At 40.1% G+C, this 15,047-nt stretch overlaps 1 protein-coding gene across 39 annotated transcripts in view; it reads left to right on the top strand.

Moving 5' to 3' along the window:
• EPB41L2 (erythrocyte membrane protein band 4.1 like 2) overlaps positions 1-15,047 on the top strand; it is a 204,878-nt gene that overhangs the window by 33,066 nt on the left and 156,765 nt on the right. The window contains exon 1 of one of the 39 annotated variants that reach the window (XM_070557089.1): positions 12,425-12,618. The exons of the other annotated variants lie outside the window; for them this stretch is intronic. The gene's annotated coding sequence lies outside the window, so the exon portion shown is untranslated. Of the gene's footprint in view, positions 1-12,424; positions 12,619-15,047 lie in introns of those variants that run through there. 39 annotated transcript variants of the gene reach the window in all.

The raw sequence follows: 15,047 nt of genomic DNA, 5'->3' as shown, positions 1-15,047 counted from the left end.
TTGGGGACATGAGGAAAAGGATGTGACAAATTCAGATTACTTCAGCTGAGAAACATTGCTTTAAGTAATTGTTATTTATAACAGTTGTCATCTGATTACTCAAGTATGACTTGAGAGCAATAATGAAGAGGAAAATATAAATGTAAATAAGTATTTATCTGTAGCAGGTAGTGTGCCCTGACCTTCCATGAAACTGGTATAATTTGCCGTATGCTTTAGAGACTGCATGGCCTTCTTTACATCTGGTTATGGAGTCGTGAAAAGTTTTGCTGTTTGAGGCTATGTCGGTGAGGGACATGTACTTCGAGAATGTAGTGTTTTAGTGTTCAGAGTACTGGATCAGATTTAACGATTCCACCGTACATTGAGAGTTAACATTTTCCCTTTTAAAATAATGAACCAGTTGGACTCAACTTCTTGTATAGTCTGGTATGTCCTGAGCATCAGACAGTGGGATATTTTTACTTCATTGCTTTATTCCGTGGAGAGCAAAATTGTCACCCTGAGGGATGCCCAAGTCCATTAGCGACAAATAGCACGTGATTACGTGTTCTCAGAGGGGAACATACTTTCTGTACACAGAATGGAAGGTGCTTTGTGCTCGAGTCACAAAGGACTTGTTTGGCTTATACTTTTTTTCTAAGGGGCCTAATAACTGCTTTGCCCCCTTGGAGATAGTCTTTAAAGCAGGTATTAATTCTTAAAAGGTGTTGGTGGTTCTGCTGTTGCTCTGGAGAGACTGGTGATGTGAGCTGGTGGTTTGAAATCATCTTTTTTGTTCATAGCAGTGATAAAGGACAAATCTGCCTCATCAATTATAATGGCTAACTTTTAAACTCAGATATCTAATTTGTAAAAACATGAGAACGCTGGCTTTCTTTTGACTCATCAGTTTTTTGTCAGATCATTTGAAATTATCTTGGCAGCCACCAACTAAGAATCCCGCCTGGTGGACGGTTGAGTTTTTCTTAGGCTCTTGTAGAAGTTTCGGTGCGGGATTTTCACTTTGCTCCTCAAGTCCTGGCCGTTTTGAGTAAGCTTTTTACAATTGAGTATCAGCAGAAAGTTGACTTGACTTCAGAATCTTCTTAGATTCTTGGAAACATGAATAAATACTTTTTAGACAATTCTTTAAAATTTCTTTTTGGAAATCAAACTCATGTTTATCATTAAATCTCTAAATGTCTAGCTTATGAACTCAATAAATTTTTGTTGAATGAATGATGATTTTTTGGGGGGATGGGCTTAATAAGTTGAAGTTTTCCCAATTTGGGGACTGTCTTAAGGCCCCGCTGGTTTTAAATGCATGTTTACCTAGGAAGTTGCATGCACACATGGCCTTTGTAAAGGGTTATAATGAAAGGTCATCACACTTGCTTCCCATGTTTTCCTGATGTGGTACAGAAAGGGTTGATCACCGCAGGACCTGAAAACTGAGTAAGGATTAAAGGCCCAGAGATTATCCTTCATTTCTTTAAGGAAGATGAACAAACTGCTCTCCTTTAGTGAAGTGCTGTCTTGTGATAAACATTGGGACAAGAGGTTACACCATACAAGCATTTCGTTTTTGTTGATGTCATGTGCATATAAACTTTTTGGAGTGATGCCAGTCCTATTGCTGTGACGTTTGGCTCGTGGAGCCACTGTTAATCATTGGCTGCATTCGCCGTTGGCCTTGTATCTTTCTGGCAAACATTTGCATCCCTGTAGGCTTGTGAGGTGTAATGGGTGATAATTGTTTGACTTCCTAGGCAACAGCCTGCCGAGACCCAATCTGCTGTATTCCAGGGGGAGCTACCACAGTTATGTTGGGGCCTGGCCTGGTGGAAAGGAAGCCTATTTGCCTTCTTGTCAGCTTTTGTTATATTAAAATACATGCTTGGATGTGAGTGACAGACACTTAGATGGGAGTCTAAATGATAGGCCTTGCTGTTAGGACCAAGTGTATTTCAGATTTAAAGGAATCAGTTACACCTAATGGCTCTCAGAAAGAAAAGAAAAAGTTTCAAACCCAACCCTGATACAGACGGAAATTTAACTTTTTAGTATTTGGTTGTCATCAAGTAATTTTCATTCATTAGAAAAATAAGTGTTTTTCCTCTATATTTTGTCTGGTCCCGTACGTGGTATGTACTTGGAATGAAGGATATGTAAGTGGTCAGAATTCTTTTACTTCAGCTTATACAATGTTAGACAATGAGCTAAATAGATAAAACAGTGGCAGAGTAATTTTAAGACCAGTAATGTATTAGTGAGGTACCTAAAGGAATTTATAGTAAGGGAAGAAGTTTGGGAAGAACGGATGAATTCTGTTAGAGAAAGGGGATGGGACCAGAGAATGGAGGTGAAATGAGTGCTTCCGGGTGGAGATGGGGTGAATGCAGAGGGGCCGGACTGTGGCTGGAGGACTGGGTAGAGAAGGCCTTCCTGTAAGCTGGAGGAGTTAGGATTTGATCTGAAAGGCAGTGGGGATCCATTTGAGCTGCTCAGTTATGGCAAGATTAAAATAACATTTAAAAGGCTGAATAGGATTTGGCCGAGATGTGCAGAATGATTTGTGTGAAGGCCTGAATTGGTGTCGTACACCAGGACAGACAGGTGTGTTGGTACACAGTGACTTCCCTTACAGTGTGATATTTATGTTGTTCAACTCACGTTAGCCCAGAGTTTGAGCCTCTGCCTTAGAGATGCAAATTCGGTCTTGTCAGTCAGTATCTTGTTAATTGTGGGGCGTGGGAAAGCTGAACCATGCCCTTCCTCCTCCCCCGCCCAGCAAGAGAAACAAAAACCAAAAACACAACTCCTGCAAACAAATAATGAACCTTTATAAGAGATAGAAGGGTCAAAATTACTAGAATGCCAATTTTAACTTATAGTGGGAAATATATTGGGCAAGAGGAATAAATATGCACATCATCCTGTCTATTGTGTGTTCTGCTTGTTGGCCACATGACACATGTCACGTAGTGAGTTGTGAGTGTGGAATCAGAACTGGAAAGTTGGTTATAATGGTAAGAGCAGGCTCATGAGTAGTTCTCTGCTATTTTTCATATCTGTTATCTGCGTGTTCTGGGCCAGCTGCTTTGCCTCGTCCATATAGCATCAGCAAAATGCCTCTGGTCCCTGCCCTCATCCCTCCTCACAATAGGGCCGTTCTTGCTAGAAGGGACTAAGTATGTGGGTCAGTCTGACCACATACTCTCCCCCTGAATTTCTTTTCTCTGTTTCTTCATTGGGGGCCACTCTTAAGGTGGACAAACTTTTTTCAGTCATTTTAATGATTTCAGTCATAGTGACTCAAGTCTTAGTGACTTGGGGCCATTTGGTGTCTTTTAGGTGATTTTGCACAGCTTTGCTCTGATCCACTTTGTGAGGATTTTTCTATGCTATTAAAGGATGATTTTATATTTCGGTTTCCTTTTACCCCTGTGAGCTTCATACAGTTTGAAATAGACCAAGACCACTGGCAGGGAAGTAACCCAGGAGGCCAGCTCAGGGCTTCAGGTCCCCTCGCATGATATTCCGCTCTGAGCTTGCCTTGCTGCTTGCACAGTATTTCCATACCTCGGTGGCCTTGGAGCAGAGGGTTTGCTGTGGCAATGAAGCTACCGACCTGTGCAAAGAACAGGTGGCAGATGCAAGTCATGACAAATGTGGGTGAAGGAGAAAACGGGGTTAGAGGCAGCTAGGAAATGAAAGTCTAAAGGGGAGTTGATTTTCTGGGAAGATGATTGATTTTTGACAAAGCCACAGTCACTCATCCAAGAGGAGATGAATGTGGGCCAGTGGTTTGATATTGTGACTTTGATAATTGATTATGTCCAGAAATGTACATTACATTTGGGCAGTCTACACTAGAAATAATGGCTGTCTGATCTTGAGCAAGTCTGTTAAAAAAGGTAATAATTCATGCCTTAAGTTCCTTAGGATGTTGGTTTAGTGATTAACAATAAAATACCTAACATTGTGGTGTTATGCTAAGTACTTTTCTATGCAGTCCCTCATTTAATCCTCAAAACAAGGCAGGAATTGGATACCCTTATCCTTGTCATCTGGGAGGGGAAACAGGCTTCGAGAGGTGTCCAGGATCACATGCTTCCCGAGGGTGGAGGTGGGCCTTGTTAGGGGTTTGACCACTGAGCTGACACACTTTTAACCCCTCCACTGCATTGCCTCTTAACTAGATAATTTATATGAAAGCAATCAAAAAAGCATGGACTTAAAAAAATACCAAAATAAACTTGAAATAAGCAGAGTAGAATGTGGCCTCCAGTGGAGAAGGAAATGGGCTGGACAGAGTTTTGGAAGGACACCTGCAGACAATGAGGAATATAGAGTAAGGGGACTAAGAAACAGGAGAATTCAGACAAGGGTGGCTTTGAATCCTAACAAGTGTATTAAGGAAGAGGTTATTTATTGTTAAACGTCAGCCGAGGATACAGGTAGAGGATAGGAACTGAAACTCCTACAGGCCTTCCTTTTCTCATCCTCGGGTATCGCTGTAAATGTCACTTCCTCAGAGAGGCTCTGGCATTAGTTGGGATGGGACAGTATAACATCCGTGAGTACCCAGTGCTTAGTATAATTTCTAGTGCATTGTAGGCCTTTGACATCTGTTACATAAAGGAATTGCGGCTGTAGGCCTTTGGGATAGAAGCTTCAGTCATACGTGTGGTTCTGCCCTCAGGGACCTCTCTGTCTAGTTGGGGAACTTGACAGTTAAAGCATAAATAACTTGCGTGTGCTGGTGATTGCCTCTCATGGTTGACGTGCACGCTTTGGCTTGTGGTCCTGCCTATTCACCATCTGTCACATGCCCTTCTGTGACAGAAATGGGAACTTCTTGAGCAGGGTAGGTTTAGTCCTGCCTTCGCCTCCTCAGCAAGGATATAAGTCTCTTTTTAATGAGCACCCCTCCTTCCCGGCAGCTCTGCACCCTCATTTCCCAACACTCTCCACCATAAACCCTGCTCTTTGTGATACCAAATTACAGATTGCTCAGTGTCCTCATGAACGTGCCACATTGTTCATGACTTGGGCTTTTCTGTATGTTACTCCCTCTGCCTGTTTTGCCTTTTCCTCGCCTGTCAAACTTCCACTGACCTTCCAAGTTCAGGGAGAAGGGTGGTCATCCAGCGATGTTCGCTTGTACTGCCCTCGCCCCGGCAGCCGTTGGTCTCTCCTTCCTCTGTGATTCTGCCTTGGTGGTGGACCTGTCATACTGCTTTATGATGTTTAGTTCTCTCTCTAACAGGGACTGGGAGTGCTTTGAGAACACGGGCTGGGTCTTACCTCCCTCCTCTTTTCTCAGAGTTTAGCCCAATGCCTGACTCACAGGGAGTGTTCAATAAATAGATGCTGAATGAGTGAAATGATAAGGACTGACTGCCACTTATAAACTGGCAGGCTTCTCCATGGTTTGTTTTTAAAAAGTTTATTTATTTGATATGAAAAGAAAGTTAAATACTCCTGTAGACAGAGTTCTCTTCAGGAAAGGGAAGTTTATGTTTGTATGCACTGAAATCTTTGGCTCGCTAAAGATTAGATGGAACTAATTTTGGAGGGAAGGTGAAGGATGACAGGAAAGGAAATGCATAGTAAGGCAGTTGACGTCCTTCAAATGATTTAGGTCGTCGTGATTATGTAAACTTTTAGAGTAGTAGATGAAATAATAAAATCGTTTAAGTTTTTGATTTACCACTTAGTAATTACTGTATGTATTAAATAGCAGTATATCATTTATTAATATAGAAGAATTGCTTTTGCCATTCTTTCATTTTATGAAAGTTTTTGTGTAAAACTTTTTTTTTGACATAGTTTTCCAGGACATAACGACATAACATATTCATTTCTTTCTAAATTGTTTGAAGACGTACTTTTAACTAATTTATTCAACAAAAATGAATTGGTGCCAAGCAATGTGGTAGGCAATGGAAATAGAATGATTTACAAAACAGACAGAAATTCCTGTCTTCTTGGAAAGTATGATGATGGCACAAGAATTTTATCCAGAGACATATTTGATTACTTAATATCTGTGATATCCACAAGAGATTGATCTTACAGAATTCAATTTTTAAAAGGCTTGTATATGATGATGTTATTTATAATTGGAAGGAAATACCCCCTAGGAACAATGGATGATAATGCTGATTACTCTGTTCTTACAATGACAGCTAACATGATGGCTTACATGTACCAGGTGCTGTAATAGAACTAGAATGTTTTCATTCATTTTTAACCCGACACTCAATTTAGGAGATCGATGCAATTGGTAATTTTCATTTTGCAGCTGAGGACATTGAGGAAAGGGGACTAAATCACTTGCACAGAAGCTAATTGGTTGAGCCCAGATTTGAACTCAATCATATTAGTAATTTATTGTGCAAAGTAAAGCAATTCAGAGATTGTTCCCTTTGATGAGTGACTTTATGAAGGTTTGAATATAAAGCTGATGAAGAATTATCTGTAGGAGATGGTATAAAGCGTGTAGTATTGGGTAGTATATAGTATAGTAATTAGGATCACTATTGGAGCCAGCATACCTGGGTTGTCGCTTAGCATCTCTCTGCCTTAGTTTCATCATCTATGAAGTGGAGACAAGAATATTACTTACTTCATGGGGTTTGTGAGGATTAAACTAGATAGATTATGCAAAAACTGTTAGCAGAATGCCTGGTGCCTGGGAAGCATTCAAGAAGAGTTAGCTGATGCTCTTACTACTATTGTTATTATTACCTTTTTTTAAAAATGATTTTATTTTTTCCTTTTTCTCCCCAAAGCCCCCCGGTACATAGTTGTATATTCTTCATTGTGGGTCCTTCTAGTTGTGGCATGTGGGACGCTGCCTCAGCGTGGTTTGATGAGCAGTGCCATGGCAGCGCCCAGGATTCAAACCAACGAAACACTGGGCCTCCTGCAGCAGAGTGGGTGAACTTAACCACTCGGCCACGGGGCCAGCCCCTATTATTACCATTTTTAAAGAGGATTCCCTCTTTCCTGAGGTTTTTTTTAAGAAAAAAAAGTTGCCTTGTATTCGGATGTATACCTTCCTTACTTTCCTGATTGAATTTTCTGTTTTGTATCAGTTTGGTGTTTTTGGCCAGGGTTTTGCTTGGGATAGTATTGGAATGCATTCTTTGAGTCTGTGCAGGGTTTTTAATGTTTTTCATTCAATCCTGTTGGTTGTACCTTCTGACAGATAGTTAGAGCCACCAGTAGGTGACATAGGAAGTCCTCAGTCTTGAGATGAGGCTTGCTGAAATGATGCTCTCCGCCCGCGGTGAGCTGCTTCCGTGGCAGGATCACAGCACTCACTAAACCATGGGAGGCAGTGAGGAAGGGAGGGGTCAGAGTGAGCTGAGAACTGTTTTGAGAGCAGGAGCAGCACAGCCAGTATGAGGCTAATCCTCAGCAATGGGCTGGTTGACTCTGTGTGAAGAGCGAGCCTAAGTTGTTGCTTGGCATCTCTCACCAAACATACTATAGATAGTGATCAAGGAAAGTCAATTCACGGGTCTTTTTGCTGTCATTTCATTCAACTGTGGGAAACGCCCATGTTGGGAGCGTCTTGGAGTCTTGGAATGTGCGTAAGCAGTAGAGAAGGAGAAGAAACCACTTTGGGTCAAGGAGAATATAACAGCTCGAATTACAGATTATTTAGAACAGATTAAGAAAGCGACCACTACATAGCACAACTTGAAGAGGCTAAGAAAAGCTGTATGCAGACATTCATGGTTTTAAATTACTGCCATATTAGATGGAAAAAGTTGAAATGAAGTAAGCATTACATTTAAGACAATAGAAAGAGAACCAAGAATAAGCCCCAGTAAACAAGGAAGAGGGAGTTAATGATGCGAGCGAAAACCGGAGAAGGAAAAAAAACGGGAATGATATCTAAGGTAATTCTGTGAGTGGGGAAGTATGGGAAGTCACTCAATAAAGGAGAAAACTTTATTTTAGCTAGGAAAAAAAAGAATGAGGAAAAAAGTTACAACCTTAGACTAGAAGACATTATAAAGATGCACCCCTTGTAGTAATAGCCAACAAAATAGAAATATTCCTATGGAAATATAAATGTTTTCCTCCAGGAGAAATAGAAAATCTTGGAAATTAATAATCATAGGACAGATTGAAAAACATGAGTTTCTGGGCCTGGACTGTGGGAAACTATTTTCATACTACTATGGAACAGAAAACTCCCTTACTGTTCCAGAAAACAGAACTATACTGAAGTGTTCTCCTTTAAATTTCAAGGCCAACATAACCCTGATAACAAGTACTGACCAGAATAGTGGGAAAAAAAAGAAAATTATAGGCTAATGTCACTCATAAATATATGTAAGAACCCAATAAAACAAAAATAAAGTCTACTATAACCAAGTAGAATTCATTTCAAGAATGTAGGAATAATATACCATTTCATATTTCTTTAATAGATTTTATCATATTGCCAACTGAAAGGAAAACTTGTAATTGTTTTGCTAGATAAGGCATTTTATGAAATTCCAATATTCATGAAAATGCTAACTAAATTAGAAATACAATATAATTCTCTAATATCCTAATTGGTATTTTTCAAAATAATATCTAACATACTTAACAGTATGATAATAGCATAATATTCTTAAGGTCAAAATAAATTATTTTAGTAGTTTATGTGGTTCTTGAAATTTGTCAGTACAATATGACAAGAAAAGAAATGAGCATAAATATTGGAAAGGAAGAATCAAAACTTTTTTGCAGTTTATATATTCTGTGTGTAAAACCCAAGTGAATCATGGGATAGCCAATTAAAAAATGCCATGTTAAGAAGACCTTATTTCTAGTTCCTAATAATGCAAAAATTCTGTTTCCTAGGGACAGATCTAGCAAAATATGTAAAACCTTTATGGATAAATTAGGGAACATTGAAGGATGTAAAGGAAGAGCTGAATAAATGGAGAGCTGTCATTGTCCATGGATGGAAATGCTCGATATTGTCAAGATACAAGTTTTTCCCAAATACATCTATAATTTTGGTGAAAATCCACTCAAAATCCAAGAAGGGTTTTTATGGAACAGTTGACCCTAAAATTCATGTGGAAATGAGCATGTGTTCAAGAATAGCCAAAATAATTTTGAAGAACGAGTTGGGAAGACTTTCCCTACCACACGTATCAAAGCTATTAAAACTATTTGGCAAGGATAGATAATTAGGCTAGTGAATTGATGTAAGCCAGTTTAAGCCCAGAAACTCAATATGAGTCAATATGAGGAAACTTGTCATGTTATAGAGGTGGGGGTTTAAATCACTAGGAAAAGGTGAGCCGTTAAAGAAGCTGGGCTGGTACATCCGCTGAGTGTCCATATGGGAAAGAAAATAAAATTTCATTCCCTACCTCTATACCATACTCAGAAATTCATTATAATGCATTATAGATAGACTTGAAGGCAGGAAGCCAATCTGTAAAATTTTTAGGAGAAAATATAAGCATTGTTGGGAAGTTGGGAACATAGAAAACAAATAATGAAAAGATTGAGAAATTTGCCTCCGTTAAAATAAACTTGCATACAGGAAAATATACTACAGTGGAAAGACAAGGCTCAAATTGGTGGAATATGTTTGTTATGCATGTTTGAGAGACATTGCTAGTTGCCTACCGAGCCCATTCTTTACTAACACAGCCCTAATTTTGTACCCATTTAAAAATGGCTGTCTCCTTTGATGTCCTTTAAGGATCATCAGTTGTGGGCAATGACTCCTTTGATGTCCTTTAAGGATCATCAGTTGTGGGCAATGAAATAAATGTAAGCTAAGAATTTCTGTGAAAGCTTTACTCTCTGAATATGGGGTCTGGTCTTTTTTTTCCCCTCCTGCCTGGAATGTGGACATAGTGTCTAGAGCTGCAGCATCTGTCTTGCAGTGAAGAGGTTGAAGCTGTGTGTTAAAGACGGCAGAGCAAGGGCATAGAAGCCTAGTTCCTTGATGACGTTCTTCTTTTTTTTTAAAGATTTTATTTTTCCTTTTTCTCCCCAAAGCCCCCCGGTACATAGTTGTGTATTTTTAGTTGTGGGTCCTTCTAGTTGTGCTATGTGGGATGCCGCCTCAGCATGGCCTGACGAGTGGTGCCATGTCTGCGCCCAGGATCTGAACCGGGGAAACCCTGGGCTGCCAAAGCGGAGCATGCGAACTTAGCCACTCGGCCACGGGCCGGCCCCGATGACATTCTTGACTAAATGTGTCAGCCGTGGACCACCTACTCCCATCCTGGTAGTCATACAAGAAAAGTGACTTTGGTCTGTTCCAACCATTGTGGGTGGACTTTCAGGGAGAATTACTGAAAATAGCCTGTATCTTACAAGGATTAAAATTTAGATTATATGAACAACTCCAATAAATCAATAAGAAAAAGAAAGACAACCTAACAGAAAAATCAAGGATAATTGTAGGCAATTCACAGAACTGAAAACCCAAATGGCCAGTAAGCATATGAATCTCACTAATAGTTAGGAAATTCAAGTTTAAACAGAGATTTTTCCATATCCATCATAATATCAGTCTAAAGACATCAAATGTGGGGAAGATGTAGAGAAAATGTTATCATCATTTACAGAATATAAATTGGTACAACCACCCTGGAGAACATTTTGGCAATATCAAGTAAAATTGACTGTCCCACACTAGCCAGCTTTCCAGTAGGTGTGTGCCCTGGAGATGCCTGTCCCTCTGGGCAGAGACGTGGAAGAAGTGCTCACTGAGATGTTTCTAATAGCAACATAGTGGAAAGCTATCCTTCAATTGGGAAAAGGAAAGTTTATTTTATTTTATGATGGAGTACTATATAGGAGTTAAAAAGAATGACCTACATATATGAACTACATAGAGCTACATATATGAGCATAGATAAATCTGAAAAACTTAATCTTGAACTAAAAATGCAAAGGACTATGAACGTGGTGATAATATTTACATAAAATATGAAAGCAATACTGAAACTATGCAAAATAATGTCGCCACCTGCAACCACTGAGAGGTATGCAACCTTGGCGAATATTTTCCACTCATCTGGAAGCCTAGAAATTGATTTTGAAAATCCAGCCAATGTTAATTCATTGCCTGTTTTGTTCCCGACAGGGTCTTATTAACTGGGGATAATAAAACCAGAGCTGCTCCTTGACCAGTGCTATAATGTTAAACTTTTAAAGCTCTTTGCAAAACCTATTCATATATATTTTCACTTAATTATTCTAATTACTTTCTGAAATAATAGGCAGGCAGGAGTTTTATTCTAATTAAGTGGCAGTAGTTGGGATTTACCTTTCTCATTTTTTATAATAGTTTTATAGTTTTTTCAGACAATTTGACGTCTAGGTACACTTCATTTATGTAGCAGAATGAGGGATGTTTTCTTTTCTTTTTTTTTTGAGGAAGATTAGCCCTGAGCTAACTACTGCCAATCCTCCTCTTTTTGCTGAGGAAGACTGGTCCTGAGCTAACATCCTGCCCATCTTCCTCTACTTTATAAGTGGGATGCCTACCGCAGCATGGCGTGCTAAGCAGTGCCATGTACACACCTGGGATCTGAACCGGCGAACCCTGGGCCACCGAGAAGCAGAACGTGTGAACTTAACCACTATGCCCCTGGGCCAGCCCAAATGAGTGATATTTTAGATATAACTATGGTGGCTGTCTAATTTGAGTGATTCAGTCGTGAGGTTTTTTTTAAGTAAATAATGACCTACTAACTTATTCCCTTTCTGGGGGGGGCGGTGTCTCTGTGTGTGTGAATACAGTTCTTAAACCTTAGTTCTTATAAAACTTAGTATGCACAAGAATCATCCGTGAATTTACAAAAAACACACACAGATTCTCTGACACCCCCCCTCAGGATTCTGCCCTTTCTCTCTCTCCATTACTAGATTGATTTCTCAGGGGCTGTGAGCGTTTCTCGTTCATTTTGGCGTTCTCCACAGTGAGCAAGCAGCCTGGTGGGGGGTTGGGGTGTGTGTATGTGTTGTGTTTCCTTATAAAGTGTCTAATCAATGTTTGCAGGACGAATTCAGAGAGAACTTTCCAGAAATGAATACCTGAACAAAATTAGTACTATATTGTGGATGGAGAAGACTAGAAAGGATTTTAGTGCTCAAAAGTTAGATGTGTGCAAAAGTTAGATTGGTTTTCAGTTAACCTGTTAAGCATTATTTTCACTAACAAGGTCATTTAAAAACATGATTATAAAATTCCAGGGAAGGATTTTACTGGAAAAGGTGTAACAGAAAATAAGAGTAAATGGAGAAAAATCACATTATTTCACACAAGTCCGCCAAGCCGGCTTGGAAGTTGAGTTTTCTTCTTAGAGAAATTGTTCTCTAGCACAGGCTACTGAGAATTGTTCAGCCCATTGGCAGCAACACAGAAAACTGCCCTTTTCACCCTTTCCAGCACACAAATGTGGAGGATTCATAGCTGGAATCTGTCTTCAAGAAACGCTGGCTTGATTGAAGCCAAATGTGTCGAGTTTTTCATTTGGACGCATGAAGGGCCTTTAGCGCTTTTGCCACATATAAAGTAAACCACGGAGAGATCCTAAAGCACACAAACACACCAGCAAGCAAACAACACACCCTCAACTGACGGTGAGTAAATCCAGATGCTAACTTAACCTCTTGGGAGTCAGTCCGTCTGGGACTCGTGTGCTGTCCCCCCCGGCGTTGGCCATGCGCTCTGTAATACCGCGACTGCACGGCGCGCCCGCGCTGCACAGAGGGCCGTGGGACGGCCGCTGACCGAGTCTGCTTCCTTCATCTCTTTTTGCTGTTTAGAAAAGTCCAATTATATTTTGCGATGGGTTTTCTAATGGCATGAGAAATTTAAAAAATGTGACAGTGGTAAGGAGATCCCTTAGTTTTCATCTACCTCGTATCTGAAGTAAACTTTCCCAGGCGGAACTTTCTGAGGTGGGCCAGAAAAGCCATGTGTTTGAACGGTGAACTTGAGCGCTTCCACTGCTCGTGCCAGACCTCTGGATAACCTTCGGGCAGCTGCTCTTCTGTTCTTGTGTACTTACTCGAAAATAAATCGTGTGAAGATGTGGACAGTGAACTCAAGAAATGCTTGTTCTGTTTCTCTGGTGATTGTCCGGCAGGCTGTTCATGCTGGCCTTGAACAGCCCACAGGCCACCTCAGACCCGCGGAGGAAACAGATCTCCAGCGAGGAGGCCCTTTCTTCTGCTCCTTCCGTAGACACTTTCTCATAAATGTTAACAATTAGATGGACTTTGAAGATGCTAAGTGGTAAACAACCATGTGATGGCTCTTTGATATTCTGTTTTGTTTATGGAGATGAAAGATGGTCTGCATTATTGTCAGTTAAGGCAGCAGCAAATGAAAGCTTGTCTGCAGTTAGCGCTTACTCCATGTGCGTGTTATCTATTTAAACTGGAAAGATTACCTAAAATAACAGGCTGTGCCTTTTGTGCTTAGATCCAGGCAAGCGAGGCCTCTTACCTACTAGACATGTAAGAATTTTCCTTTGAATTTTTAATTTGGATTCTTTAGTTTCCCTTCCAGATTTCTTCCCAGTATAATCTATAGGATTTATTTTGCTGGAATAATTTAGTGTACCTTCGAAAAGGACTTCTGAACTTGAGCATATTTTAAGTTAGTGTTGATATTGGACTCTGTTCTTTGGATTACTTCTATTAAATCAAAGGAATGGTGTGTGTAGTTGAATCGCGGTTCCTTTGCTTGTCCATTGCCTGTGTGGTTTTTGGACAGTTTCTGATACTGTACCCTTTGGAGAAGTGGCCTTTGCGTCATTACTGGAACTTGTTTGAGGTTGCAAGTCAGTTTTGGAGACAGAAAATGCTCCCTGGAAAATACAGGGCTCGTTTTCTTTCTCAGTCTGTGAATTGGGAGCTTGGTCTGCCGGATTGAATTTTGGCCTTTGCGTCCCAGGGCAGGGCAGTGTCCAGCTTCATTTTGTGAGTAACTGCAGATGCCTTTCTGCCATTTGGGCTTCTTTATTTATTTATTTATTTAAAATAAATGACCTGTCTGAAATTTTAAGCCAAATGAGACAGAAAGGAATTCCTGGTTTTCAAGTTTCTTCTTTAATTTTGCATTCAAAAGGCAATTTCGGCTTTATTTTTAGAAATTAAACGTTACAGCTGTTGAGTAATTTACCCCCTCCTCCCCTCACCTCTACTTAAGTAATTGAAGGAGAGACTATAGATTGATTTTTTTATGCTTGAATTTGAAAAGCTGAGAGGAACGTCATCTTTGTGGGTTACTGAAATACCTTTGTGTGATCCTTAAGATTGTGGGAAAACCCCAGATTCAAAGGGAAGATTTGAGGGTTTTTTTTAAATCAAAAGGCAGCGGTACCTATTTTGACTACTTATTTAAAACCTGACAGGTTGAGAACAGAGGGAAGCCAGGGACAATGAAGCTGCAGGAAGTGGCTTCACGTGTTGCCTATTGCATCCTGGACGATTTGGATAAAACAGAAACAGCTCTGATGCCAAATGCCCTATAAATTTCAAATGCTGGCGTCAAGTGTGGTGGAGCTGATTTAATGCAGAGCTTTGCCCACAGGTCTTTGGTGACTTGCTTTCAGTTTTCTTCACAAAAATGCAAACTATTTGGGGCTCTTTCATATGGCTAAATGAAAAATTGTGTGCATTTGGCTCCGTGAAGCAAGTAGCCTTGAGAGATGGGCCTGCCTAGAAATTGACTACATTTTTGTGGGAGAACGGGTGAAAAGGGCAGTTTCCTGTGTTGCTGCCAAAAGGTCTGAACAATTTGTAGTAGCTTGTGGCTAGAAAACAACTTCTGTGAGGCAAAAACAGCAACTGCAAACTGGCTCTGGTATGTGTGAGAAAATGCTCTTCTTTCCTACTCGATTGTTAGGCTTTGTAGAAAATTTAGATGGTAATTTTTAAACTCAGCCGCTTTAAATGGTGTTTTGGTTGATTTGGATAAAAATCTGGGTAAATATTTGGAGTTAGCATAAGTAGTGGATAACGTGGTCTTAAAGAAAAAAAAAAGGGCAGCATTTTTCTTT

The sequence above is a fragment of the Equus przewalskii genome, chromosome 9 (genome assembly GCF_037783145.1).
Source record: "Equus przewalskii isolate Varuska chromosome 9, EquPr2, whole genome shotgun sequence".
Lineage (NCBI taxonomy): Eukaryota > Metazoa > Chordata > Mammalia > Perissodactyla > Equidae > Equus > Equus przewalskii.
This window is presented reverse-complemented; position numbering and strand designations above follow the sequence as displayed.